Here is a 14,078-nt window from a genome sequence, read left to right on the forward strand (position 1 = left end):
AGCCAGACATACCCCCAGGGATCCAATCATATTCACAAAGGGAAGCACTGTCATCTGTGTTTGATAGGAATGTGTGAATAGGCTTGAGGTCAAGCTGAACCATTGAAATGGTCCAGTTCGACGGCTCACCCTTGAGATGGACTGGACCCAGTTCAGCTCAAAGTCAAGCTGAACCTTCCAGGATGGCTCGGAACCAGTTCAGGGGTTCTATTTTTTAAAAATATAAAGACTCACTGCTGGGTCCAGCGACCTCAGCGGTGCTGCCGCAGCTGTGTGTGAGGGGGCTTCACTATTTCCCTCTCCTCTTGCCAGCCTCTCCCAGTCTAAGGGCCATTCCAGCCCTTTCTCCAGTGGTGGTGGCCATTTTGGAGGCTGCCACACATGCACCCTAGTCATTTGCATGGCTGGGTCATGACTCAGACCACACAATGGTGACCTCCAAAACAGGCCAAAATGGCCCTTAGAAGTTTGGGGGGAGGGTCAGTGGTGGGAGAGGGAAATGGTGGAGACCCTCACTCTTGTGGCCATGGCAGCACCCCCTGAGGCCGCTGGACCCAGAGGTGAGTGTTTAATTTTTTTTTAAACTTTAGAACCCCCGAACCAGCTTGAATTAAAGCTGTGCTGGGGGGTTTGTTCGGGGGCACAAAACTGAAAATGCTCTGTACAGTTCCAGTCCACTTCAGACTCAAACCGAACCAGGCAAATTGGTTTTGTGAACACCCCTAGTGTTTGGCTACCCAGGAAGTTTTTGCCCAGAACAGCTGACAAGAAATAAGCAAAAATTGTGATGATTGTGGTTCATTGGCCTGTAGAATGCACTTGCCTTTAGGTTAGTCACAGGGTGTCCTTTCAGCTGAAATGCTGAGAACTTTGCTGTTGAAGTATGGATCCTCATTACTGTGGGGTTTGAAATGTTCATTTTTCTTTGCTAATGGCTCACATTCTCAGTGAGTCGTGCATTCACACAGGGCACCATGCTTGGCAGGGGGGTGGGGGTCACTCTTCTGTGGAATGTTAAATTATTGTGAGTTCTATGGCCTGAAAAATGTGGGGGGGGGGCATCCAATGTAACCAACAGGATTACTTGGGAGTAGGAAGTTCTACTCATGTAAAAAAAAAATCATGATTCTCAATGAGGGTTAAAGAGGTTCCAAATCAAGTCCTTTGCAGGTGCACAAAACCTAGTGACCATGAACAAGAAACAGCAAACAGAAGTAGCAGCAGCAGCAAGTTATATTGTTCAGGGTTTCTCGCACATTTTTGAACTGCAAGCTCAGGTCAAGGACCACTTTAGATACATTTTGCAAATTTTGCTTTATTGATATTACAAGCTATAACTTCTGGAAGCTGGATGCTTTCTAACACTATTCAGTAACCTCACTTAGAAAAATGACCCTATTATGACTTTGTTCTTGTTCATACATATTTAATCCAAGGGCTTTAGGTGGAAGACCTTACTTAATCACTCTGACTTATACATGATACAGTCTTGAATAAGAAGTAGCAACAATATCTACAAACTCCTGGAAGCAATCTTACTTTGATACACACCTGAAAACAATACCTGAATCATTGCCTTATTTTTATTCCACTTTGCTATTTAAAAAAGTAAGAAAAAAGGCATATCAACTGCTTAGTATTATTGAAAAGTGGTATATAAATACTACTACTATGGATATGTATATACCGCTCTTCAACCCAAGTTCTCAACATGGTTTACATGTAAAAATGAATAATACAAAACATGATCCCCTGTCCCCTAAGGGCTCACAATCTAAAAAGAAACACCAGGTAGATACCAGCACAGCCACTGGAGGAATGCTGTGCTGGGGTTGATAAATAAATAGCAGCAGCAGATCTCACCACAATTATCAACAATTTTGGTCAAGGGATGGTTGCCTTCTGTCAGTGTGAAATACTTCCTTCATAAGATTGCCAACTCCTGTTCTGAAGTGAGTTCATTTATTTGTAGTACAACTTGATTCATTTATTTGTAGTGCGACAGTGATGGCATTTTATTTTATTTTATTTATTACATTTCTATCCTGCTCTTCCTCCAAGGAGCTCAGGATGGTGTACATGGTTATCTCCTGCATGTTATGCTCACAACAGTCCTTAAGGTAATGCTAGGCTGAAGAGATAGTGACTGGTCCAGAGTCACTCAGTGAGCATTATGGCTGAGTGGGGATTTGAACACTAGGCTCCCCAGCTCTAGGCTGATACGTAGACCACTGCAGTCCACTGTTTCTCTGTAAAACAGCCAAATGTCAACTCCCAAATGTAACTGTTGCCCTCTTTCCCAGTCATATACTCATGTCATTAACAAGGATGACTGAATCTCATGTAATGCAGCAGGCCACAGGAAATGTTTTTATGTGGTGGCAGCCCCATGCGGAAGCCATGAGGTTTGAGAACTGCTTATCATATGGGCCATAATGTACAACTTGCCCAGACTCAGTCACAACGCCCTCATCATGCAATGTTTACTCTGATTTTGCAGTGTTTAACCCTACATGTCTGGCATAGATAGTTTTTTTTAAACATCTCCATGTCAGTTCAGGTGGATGGTATTTTATTTTATGAAACAGAGTGCAGTTTGAAATGATGAAGAGATTTGGTGGGGATGGGGGGATAGAAAATCTTTCTTGAGCTAGAAAATTACAACTTTAATTTGCCATTGCTTTCTTCACCAAGAGAGAAGGTGTTAAAGAACAATAATGATAATAAAAATGTACTGTACACCGATGAAGTGCCATTGACAATCAGACTGATTACATTAGGTGGGAGTCTTGACTCACAATGCCCTCAGGAAGCCCCGGGTTACCACCACCTGTGATGAGCTGACAGAAATCTAAGAGACAGATCAGCTCCTTCAATAGAACAGAGAATTTATTTTTAACTCCAGGTTTTTTTTCCTGATTACCTTTTGTACAATCATAATTCTGAAAGTAGAACTATCTGAACTTCTGTGAAAGGGCATTTTTGTATGTGACAAAACTGGAACCTGATCATGACAATGGGGTATGTGTGTGTCCAGGGATGATTTGTTTTGTTGTTGGTGGTGTGTGTGTGTGTGTGTGTGTGTGTGTCTATGCATTTGTTCACATAAATTACTTCATATTTGCTTATTAGAAAACATGGGAAGCTGCTATCCCTTTCATTATGCACCTCATCTCCTGTCCTTCACTGTCCTCCCTCTGATAATTGAGAATTAAATACAGGGCCAGCCCTACTATACAGCAGGGTAAAGCAAGTCCCTTGGAGTTGAGAAATCAGCAGATTTGGAGCTGTCTCCTCCATTTGCTCGGCTCCACTACTGGCAGCAGCACCACACAACTGTTGGGAGCACTCTAGACAGCCCAACTCTACGGGTGGCACTATTCTAGCCCAAGTTAGTGGAAACACTTTTTTCTTCTCCTTGCTTCCTTTTCCACTTGCTCTCTCTTCTCTCATTCAACCCAATGCAGCAGCAAAAAGCAGAGGCAGTGAAGTAGGAATAGCCAAGTGGGGAAAGTGTGCATGTGAGGGGGAATGTGGACTACATTTGATGCCCACCTTCACATACCAAAATATCTTGAGCCAGCCAGCTCTGATTAAAAAGCTTTATTAGCTAATTCAAAATGTAACAGAATAGAATAAAATGGTTCAGTGTCATATGTGTGTGTTTTTAGAGCTTTATCTGGACAATATCTCCCTAAAGATTAACATCAGAACATGCTTCAGTAGACCCTAGCTTATGTGTAGTCATCACCATACTTTAAATAGAGTGCTTGGAACATGGGTGGAATGTCTTTCTATAATCCATGAGCATTTAAAAATAGCCCATATAAATACAGGATAAAGGGGAAGGGCCCTCAAGATGTAGCTTGTTTATTGGCATTTATCAAAGCAAGCACTAAGGCTTACATATAAGAGATCCAGGATAGCGTAGTAGTTAGGGTGTTGGTAAGACCCGAGTTCATGAAACTATGAACTCACTGAAGCTATTCTCACGACCAGCAAAAACAGGGCTTGCGGTCTGAAGGTGGAGTTAGCACTACCGTGTGGAACCTCGGCAGGCTCTCAAACTGGGCTCTGTCAAAAGAGGGTCACCCAGTTCCCAGCCCCTTCTCTAAAACCAGGTTCAGCAAGCAGGGGAAGTTGCCTACCCTCTCCCAGTACCCGTGTGAAGCCACTGAACGCTGAGGAAGGCTGCCTATTCAGAGCTACCATAGAGCCTGCATACCAGAGTGGGTTGCAAAGCAAGAAGTTTGCTTGGGAAAAGCCTGTCCAGCAAACAGCACTGAGCTTCCTTAAAGTGGCAGGCACCTTCCAAATGAGCCCAAGGGAAAATATGAACATAGGAAGCTGCCTTCCACTGAGTCAGACCATTGGTCCATCCAGCTTAACTGACCCTGCACAGAGCATCTGTGAAGTCTTGCACTGAGCCTGTGGCATCCCACTCCCGCAACTCTCTTGCTCACTCTAGCAGCCCCCGCAACTCTCTCGCTCTCTCTCGCCACCCCCTGCAACTCTCTCACTCACTCTCGCCACCCCGCAACTCTCTCACTCTCTCTCGCCACCCCTGCAATTCTCTTGCTCACTCTCGTCACCCCGCAACTCTCTCGCCACCCCCTGCAACTCTCTCGCTCACTCTCACCACCCCGCAACTCTCTTGCTCTCTCTTGCCACCCCCGCAACTCTCTCACTCTCTCTCACCGCCCCCCGCAACTCTCTCGCCTGCTATCCCCCCCCCACAACTCTCTCGCTCACACTCTCTGTCCTCCATCTTTCTATCTCTGTCTTGCAGTACTTGCTTCCCCCTGCCACTGCCAGGGACTGTCACCTGCTCGCCTGACAGCATCCAAGCTCCCTGCTCCCTGCCGCTTCACGGAGCAGCTCAGCCAACTGCCTGCTGCCCGCAGCCCCCAGAGCCAACTGTCCAGCTCCCAAAGCCACCCCCAGCCTCCGAGCTCCCTGCTGCTTCATGGCACCCTGATCCAACTGTCAAACTGCTTTCCAGCCACCCCGCAGGGCGCATGGCCCATCTTGAAGAATTAATAATATAGACTATCCTGCTCTTCCTCCAAGGAGCCCAGAGCAGTGTACTACATACTCAAGTTCCTCCTCACAACAACCCTGTGAAGTAGGTCAGGCTGAGAGTGAAGTGACTGGCCCAGAGTCACCCAGCAAGTCTCATGGCTGAATGGGGATTTTTGTGCTCCTTCCTGTCCCCTGCAAGTCACTGGACAAGAGCAGGAGTGTCCCTGCCCTTGCCTGCAGTTGCCCTTGCCTGGAGTGTGGTGTAGTGGTTAGGGTGCTGGACTAGGACTGGGGAGACCCAAGTTCAAATCCCCATTCAGCCATGAGACTTTCTGGGTGACTCTGGGCCTGTCACTTCTTTCTCAGCCTGACCTACTTCACAGGGTTGTTGTGAGGAGTAACTTGAGTGTGTAGTACACCGCTCTGGGCTCCGCCAGTACCTAAACTGCACAGGTGATGGGGCTGCTGCTCTCCCCTTCCTGTCCTGGTGCCTGGGCGGGGGGGAGTGCTTGCTTGTCTACTCTAAGAAGAAGCCTGCAGCAGGGCGGCAGCATCAAAGGAGAGAGCAGCTTCCATGAGGAGCTGCCATTTGACTCTAGACACGTTAAAATTATTGGATACAATTATTGGATATAGTTTTGGAGATGAATTACTTTAGATTTAATCAACAATTTTTCATGCAGATTCAGGGTGTGGTGTTGGGTAGTCCTATTGCCCCATCTTTGGCTAATCTCTTTATGGGAAGATTGGAATCCCATATTATTTGCAATAAGGACAACAATCCATTTTTTGATAATTTGCTTTTGTATAAGCGTTTCATTGATGACATTATTATTATTTTTTTGGATAAAGAGAAGGTCCAGGCGTTTATTGAATTGATCAATCGTATTCATGAAACGATTAAATTTGAGAGTCATATAAGTTCATCCAGAGTTTCATTTCTGGATGTCTATGTACATATTGGATTCGACCATCGTATTTCTGTATCATTGTATAAGAAGGAGACTGACTGGAATACATATTTACATTATAGATCATTTCATCCATCTTATTTAAAAGATAATTTACCTTATGGGCAGTTCCTCAGATTAAAAAGAAACAACACCCTGCACTCTGATTATAAGAAATCTGCCAGGACGCTTGAGGTACAATTGCTGAATAGGGATTATCCTTGGCATATTATTAAGAGAGCGAGACTACGTGCTGATAGCATTCAGAGGAGATGTTTATTTCAGACCAAAGATAAGTCCATACCACGCAGGATTACATGGGGAATGAATTATTCTTTACTAAGTAATAAAATTTTAAAAAGTGGTTCTCAAATATTGGCCATTGGTTAATACCATTCCAGGTTGTGAGGAACCACCACTGAGTGGCTTCAGGAAAAATAAAAGTTTAACTATTTGATACACTGATATGCCACAGGAGAGGTTAGTTATGTCAAGGGTTAAGGGCCTTTTCAAATGTGGGACGTGTGCTGCGTGCAAGTTTTCATTGCCCACTAAAGTCTTTCAACATCCTGCTGGCAATTATGTTAAGCCTTTAGAAGAATTCTCCAATTGTAATTCTGCTTATGCCATATATGTTATTATGTGCCCATGTTTAAAGTTATATGTTGGCTGCACCATACGACCGGTTAAAAAACCTATTTTAGAACATTACTCCAGAATAAAAAATGGAGTATTAGAGGCACCACTCACAGAACATTTTTTGCTAGCTGGTCATCAGCCTGATGACTTTAGATTTGTGGTGATTTCCACCTTTAGAAAAGAAAAATTTAGATACTGTAACGTTGATGCAGTAAGATGGTTAAACTGACAAGAATCGTTTTATATACACAGATTAAATTCCCTGTCACCTTATGGTTTAAACACCAATTTAGACTTATCTTGTTTTTTGTAATTGTGGTGCCCTAATTAAGCATGAAGAGTGCCAGATAGTGGCTGATTAGGAGTTTCAGCAGCTGAGAATGATTGAGAGTGTTACAAAGTTGGAGTAAGATACAGAGGCGTATCTATGGAAAATAGCGCCTAGGGCAAGCACTGAAATTGTACCCCCTGTCCAAGCATCTGACACCCATCTTTCAGATAACTTAACCATCTTATCAGCTGAAAAATACAAGTCAGGCTCGTTAATCTTTTAATATTTCAAAAACTATTTAGCAGTGGACGTAGCCAGACCAAAAAATGCTGGAAAACTACACATTTCAGTATGCTGGGGCTCATGAAATACCCAAATACTATGTGGAGGTGTACTTGGAAAACTAAACAGAAGTGACTGTCTAATTCTCTACTATGCATTGTAGCATCACCATTACATAAGTTTTAAAAATCAATGGAGAATTTGACTTTTCCCAGATACTCTGTAAATAATTAAAGGATATGCAGAGTAAACTGTGTCACTGCTTGGAATATATTCTAGTCTTTCAGAAAGACAGTTAAAATGAGAGAAAGAGAGCAAGAAACTCCCAGTGGGCCTTAATATTAAGGATTTCACACTGATTCAAAGACAAACCCACCATTAACAGCCATATTAGCAAGACATCACATTTAACTCACTTATCACAAGAAGCAAAGTAAGAGCAAATGAATACAATCCTAGGTCATAAGCGTCAGCTCAGTATTCACAAGCCCTGATTCTCTGTACATAGTGCCAATCTGAATATGTGTACAGTGTCTTATATTATATTTTTTTCATTTTTTAACCTGTAGTCCCTTTGGGGGGCTTCCTAAAGGCTGTGGGGGTGGTTGCAAAGGTTCCCCCTCCCACCACTGGCCTCTAGAGCCTCGCAGGTACTATTTGAGCATGTGCGGTGGCCATTAAAAAAAATTTTTTTTTAAAAAAGGCCACTGAAAACAAAATGGCCACCGCGCATGCTCAAATGGCCTCTGCAATGCCTGGCATGACCTAGGGCCTCACAAAGGCCATTTGAGCATGCATGGTGGCCATTTTGTTTTCAGTGGCTATTTTTAATTTTTTTTTTTAATTTTACAAAATGGCGCTCCCTTCAAGTGGCACCTGGGGCATGTGCCCTGCCTGACCTACCCCTAGATACGCCCCTGGTAAGATAGCTTGGTCAGTTCATCCGAGCAGGCTTGATAAGACTGGGTGTCAGCTTGGGCTGCAGTTTGTGAACCGCTGCACCTTTTGGGTAATTATCTTTGATGTTAATATGAATTTCAGTATGTTGTATATGTTTTCTCTCATGTTTTGCAAATGTTTTCTTTTATGTATGGTTTGTGTTTTGTATTTAGAAGGATTCTGTCTAACTCCCTTGGAGAAATCTATGAATGTTGATACAACCTACATTCCCTTTGGAGGAGTTGAAGAAACATTTTTGAAGGATACTTTGAAGAACTCCATACACCAGGGAGGATGTAAAGTTTATCACATTTGGGACATAACAATTTCACTTCTGAGGAAGCTCATTGGGAAACAAGGACTTGTCGTGAAACCTTGTCACGTGATTCATGTATATTCAGTGTTTTACTATAATAAGTGACTTTAGTGATTCATGTATAATAAGTGACTTATATTAATGAAGTGATTTAAGAAGTTTCATTCATTTGTATATTTCTTGTATTGGGTGGTACTTTTTTCTTTGCCATGGGGAGAATGGCTTCCATTAGTGGGGACCCACCAGCGCTCCCCTCCCAGAGGTAGCAGGGCCAGTGCACACAGCAAAGAGTGTTCCTTGCCTGTGGGTGACATTTAGGCACAAAAGGCGCAGGAGCTCAAGGCAGCAGCCATGCAGATGTTTGGCTTCAGGCACTGCTGTCTGCACACGCTCTGAAACACTGTAATCCATGTGAATTTCCCCTTTGAGGAAAGATGCTGGGTCCAGCTTCTTGGAACATAGCCCCTTATTTGCGTTAGCCTGCCCAATGGGAACCTGTGCCTGAGAGGAGAAAGGAGATGAGGTGTATGGACAGTGAAACCTCGGGTCCTTTGGTAGGGGGATAGGCATGACCACAGGGTGTTGCAGGATGGCATGACAGGGTGAGCTTTGTGGAGAGATAAGGCTGCTTCTTCTCAAGGGAGGCGGTGCACTCCAGGTGCAAGATCCCTGGGAAGAAAGAGAATCCCCACCCATAGATGGGTAGAGTGCAGAAGGATGGGTGGCAAAGGGCACCACTGATAGGGTGATGCGAGTGTGGAGGAACTGCTCGCTCACTTGCCTGCTCACTCACTTGCCCGTCCGCTCGTTGGCCCCCTCCCCACCACTTGCATGCTTGCGCGCCCCTCCCCACCCACTTGTTCACTCTCTTGCCCCCTCTCAGCCCTCTCCCCAAGGCCCCAGCCCCAAACATGTGTCCCTCATTCTGGCAATGATATGTTGGTAACCCCAATATGTATGTGCTTGCATGCGTAGAGTGCGTGTGCCTGCTCTGGTGTGACATGAGTCCTGCACACCAAGAGGGATGGTGGGGCGGGGGGGCCTGGAGCTGTCTCCCGTGGGGGCGGGGGGGTGGAACAGGAGTGACCGTGACTGCTGGACTGACAGACTGTCCACGCAAGGGTCACGGAGGAGGATGGTCAGCCCAGCAGCCGCTCCTGCTCTGCCCGCCACTGCCCCGGCCGGGGGGGGGGGGAGCAGTGTGCACATGGTGACTGGGATACTTGCAAAGTGTTTCAGCCTCATGGTGGCAATGGGAGTGGTGGCGGGGGGTTTGCGGTGGCCGCAGGGGGCTCAGTGGCGGGCAGAGCAGCTCCTACACCCACTCGCCTGGTAACATGAGTGGCCTCCGTGCATGCACAGAGGACCAAAATGGGTTACAGAATGACTTCCCTGTTATTTGGGAGGCTGCCAGGGAATGGCAGTGGCAGATTGATGGGGAGGCAGAGTCGCAACTTGGCTATGGTGGTGGTGGGGGGCAAGGGGGGTTCTTACCATCTACACACACTATACAGTGGGATGGGGGGGTGGCACGGAGGCCACAGCTGCGGGGAGGGTGAGGGGGTGGGGCAGGTTTCCCCTTCTGCCTTCCCAAGCCATGCTGTTGTACGGTGGGATGGGGCGATGGGGGCTGCCACAGCAAGAGTGAAGGGGGTGGTGGCACATGTGGCAAGGAGGGCAGGTGCACACTCCCCATTGCCTGCTTGTCTACCCGTCCACTGTGATCATGGGGGCAACTGGACAGGGGTGGTAGGAGACACATCTCATCGCCCTTGCCACCAGCTTAGTGCCTGGGCTAGTTGTAGGGCATCTGGCAGCTGCTCTCACCGGCATCTGGCAACTGCTCCAGGGGGCATCTGCTGTGTACCTCCTGGATCTGGGGTGTGTGTTGGGGTTTGTGTGTGTTCATGTTGGCTTTTCCTCTGCTCACAGCGGCAGCTGCAGTGGCTCTCTTCTCTCTCCTGCCTTGTTGTGAGCAGGGTGTTTTGGGCATGGGAACGGAGTTCAATGCCTTTGACAGTGCTGCAGTTGCCAGGAAAGGGTTAACTGAGGCTACCAATCAGGGAGCAGCAAAGAGGGACTGCAGCTTGGAGCCCTCTGAGTGGTCTCCTTGGGTCACGTGCTTGCCCCGTCCACTCAGGGAACTGCTCTTGTCAGTTGGTGGGGCTGGAGGACCAACAATGCTACCTGAGGCTGGCAAACCTTAAAATGTTAATCATGTGACACTCACACTCTGTGTTGGGTCTGCAGCATGTGCCCGTCTGTTTGCTAGGAGGTAAAAATAGGGTTCTATCTGCTTTCGGGGGTAACCCTAATTTCTACTTGTCTGAATGGCTTCACTGGGTAACTCTAGGCCAGTCATGTATCACTCAGCCCAACCTACCTCACAGGGTTGTTGTGATGATAAAAATAACCATGTATACTGCTCTGAGCTCCTCGGAGGAAGAGCGGGATATAAATATAGAATAATAATAATAATTACAACAACAACAACAACAACAACTCGATGTCTGGATAAAACAAACCAGCCAATAACACCTATCTGTGTAAACAACAACAACAATAATAACTGTGTAAACAAGAAATAATAATTTATTATTTCTTGTTTACACAGTCAGACAGCTGTTATTGACTGGTTTGTTTTATCCAGACATCGAGTCCTTCCCAAGGACCTAGGATGGCTGAATTTTATTATCAATGTTGTTGCTGTTATTATTATAGATATTGTCGCAGAATATAGGCTGTTCTTCTATTCTGCTATCCCCTGGTATTGCTATGTTGATTATTTTAACTTGTTTTTCTTTCTTCTCAACAACAGTTATATCTGGTGTATTGTGTGGCAGATGTTTGTCTGTTTGTAGTCGGAAGTCCCATAATATTTTTGCATCTTTATTTTCTACAACATTTTCAATTTTATGGTCCCACCAATTTTTGGCTACAGGTAGCTTGTATTTTTTGCAGATGTTCCAGTGTATCATCCCTGCTACCTTGTCATGCCTTTGTTTGTAGTCAGTCTGTGTGATCTTTTTACAACAGCTGATTAGGTGGTCCACTGTTTCATCTGCTTCTTTACAAAGGTTATTATTATATCAGAAAGACTCTTCATTAAAGAGTTTTTGTAACAGTCACTCCAGATACTCTTAATTCTCTCGATGGTTAAATAGTAACTATCTCTTTCAAACACTAAGTCCTGGTTAGATACTGGTTCATAACATCAGGCAAAACTAAGGCTGCTGTAAGAATTGCACTCTGAAATGTTTTAAGAAAGCAGTGCCTTTTCTGTAATATATAGTTGGAGGGGTAATCATGTTAGTGTGTTTCAGCAAAAGCACTGAGGCTGTTCTCACGTGCAGCTTAATCCAGGCTAGGGAAGCCTGGCCTGAGTTAGGCTGTACATGAGAACCACTCAGAGTGGGTCTGATCCTGGTGGGGCAGCACCACCTAGCCCAGCTATTTAGCCTGGCTTTCAGTAGGGGTTAAAAGAAAGAACGCTCCCTTAACCCATACTTCCTGATCATGTGTCTCTTCGGGCTCTGTCCAGCTTGAGGAGACACAGAAACAAGCACCTAGAGTGCCCTTCTCCTAGGGGGATCTTCCAATGCACCGTGCTCAGCAGGGGCATAGCAAGGTTGGAGGGGGCCCAAAGATGAGTTTTTAAAATGGGCCCCTCGCTGATATACACACACAAACACACTTCACAATATATAGTGCAATCACACTCACATCCCCATTATGAATACGGTGAATATCTAGTTCACATTGAATCTACTGCCTCCCCTTGCCTAATGGTAGTTACGCCCCTGGTGCTCAGCACGTGGTGCATTGTGGGATATTGGGGGCCGGGATGCATTGTCCCGGCCTCTGGAAATCAGGTCATGTGGGAGCATGGGGATTGTCTGCTCATCTGGGGTGGGGGAAGGTAAGGACTGCACAGCACTCCCCACTGCCTGCCTGCTCCCCCGCCCGCCCAGTCGTGTGAATAGCTCGAATGAGTCGTATGTTACATTAAAGACTAACACATTCCTATGGAAAAAAAGCTTTTGTGGGTCAGAGCTCACTTAATCAGAAAAAGCCTTAGATTTGGGGGTCTGATATAGACAAAATAGATAGCAATGGGCCTTTGTTTCACATATGCTTAGCTTGCTGATGATCTCATCTTGGTCATATTACTGGGGGAGGGCTTCTATGTGGTTTTAAACATTTTCTGACCCACCACAAGTCCTTAGTATAGTGAAGGCAGAAATTAAAACACATAGATATAACATTGTTATCAAGAACAGTTTGTAAGTTCTCCTTGCTAGGTACCACTTCAATATTTATTCTTTTGATTTCCTGACTTAAATACAGTTCCTGTAACATTCATGGTTTTTTCACAACTTTCACATTATTCAATAGCAATATGAACTGAGTCATTACTGATCTGGATATACATGACCAGAATCCTAATTTTGGGATAGGAGACACTAGGCTGAGAGAGAGAGAGAAAAGACCAAAGATGAAAACTGCCAGTCAAAAATAGAAAATAGTGTTGATCTTTGCTTCAAAATGGCTGGGGAAATAATTTTAGCAAAACACTCATGTTTTGCATCATGTGTTCATGTTGATGATGAGATGTGTTCATGTTGATGAGTGTCAGGTGTCGTGGGTGTTGTCTAAACTTTGTGCTCCCTTGTGGCCTCAGTAATGGAAGGGAGGGGTTTTTGTCACCCAATTTCTCCTCCAAATAGTGGGCACACTTGCCTTGACTGACCCCCTAGGTCAAGGGTCAGTCATTTGTTGGCCATCCTCTCTTCCTCAGCCTCCATCTCCCACTGACTTCAAATCATTACTCTCCACCCTGTATCATTGCAAAAGTCTGACACCCGATCCCCACTGTCATGAGGATACCTTTGATTTGGCACACCTGGCAATGAGATTTTGGCATCACTTCCAGATCTTCCTGCCAGATGCTGTCAGAAAATCAGTTGCCTTTGCCAGAGTGTGGCTCTGACATCTGGGCAGGGAGTGAGTAATCAGAGGCCCATCTCCAGCTGAGAGAAGAAGCTAATGGTAGGGATTCCCAACCAAGTTTAATCCTAAGGAAGGATTCCCAACAATGATATGCCTTTCATTATAATAATGTATTTAAAATAGAATAATAATATTAATAAAATGTGCTCCAGTATTTAAGCATTTCTCATGGATATTTATGAAACCATATATAATAGCCAGGAATGATTATTTTTAAATTCCGGGAGCCTCATATGTAAACAATTGTGCTGGCTGATAATACTTGCCGACCTTAGTTTTTAAACTACCTTTACATTTGATTTGGGTTCTCCATTCAGATATTGTGCCTGTTTCTTATCCTTCAAAACTGACCTTTGGGCTGTAGAAAACAAATCAACCCTCAAAGAAAATGTATGCAGATTTCTGTCCTTGCTCTCTGAACCTTGAAGCAACCAGTGGTTAGAGTAGAGGAGACTGGAAACTAATTTCACTAATATGCCAAGTGTGAAAAAATGCAGATAAACTGGAACTCCTACAGTGGTCCAGGTAGGGCCAGCTTTGGTAACACATATATTAGAAAACACTTTTTAGTCACTCCCATATCTGCTGCTGAATGATAACACACAGCTACCTCAGACAGAAGACTCATGAACAGTAGAGGTACTTATAG

General features: G+C 45.0%; 1 protein-coding gene across 3 annotated transcripts in view; it reads right to left on the reverse strand.

Annotated features, from left to right (window-relative positions):
- CNTNAP2 (contactin associated protein 2) overlaps positions 1–14,078 on the reverse strand; it is a 1,803,519-nt gene that overhangs the window by 497,168 nt on the left and 1,292,273 nt on the right. The window lies entirely within an intron of this gene.

Source organism: Hemicordylus capensis, chromosome 6 (assembly GCF_027244095.1).
Source record: "Hemicordylus capensis ecotype Gifberg chromosome 6, rHemCap1.1.pri, whole genome shotgun sequence".
NCBI classification, from domain to species: Eukaryota; Metazoa; Chordata; class Lepidosauria; order Squamata; family Cordylidae; genus Hemicordylus; species Hemicordylus capensis.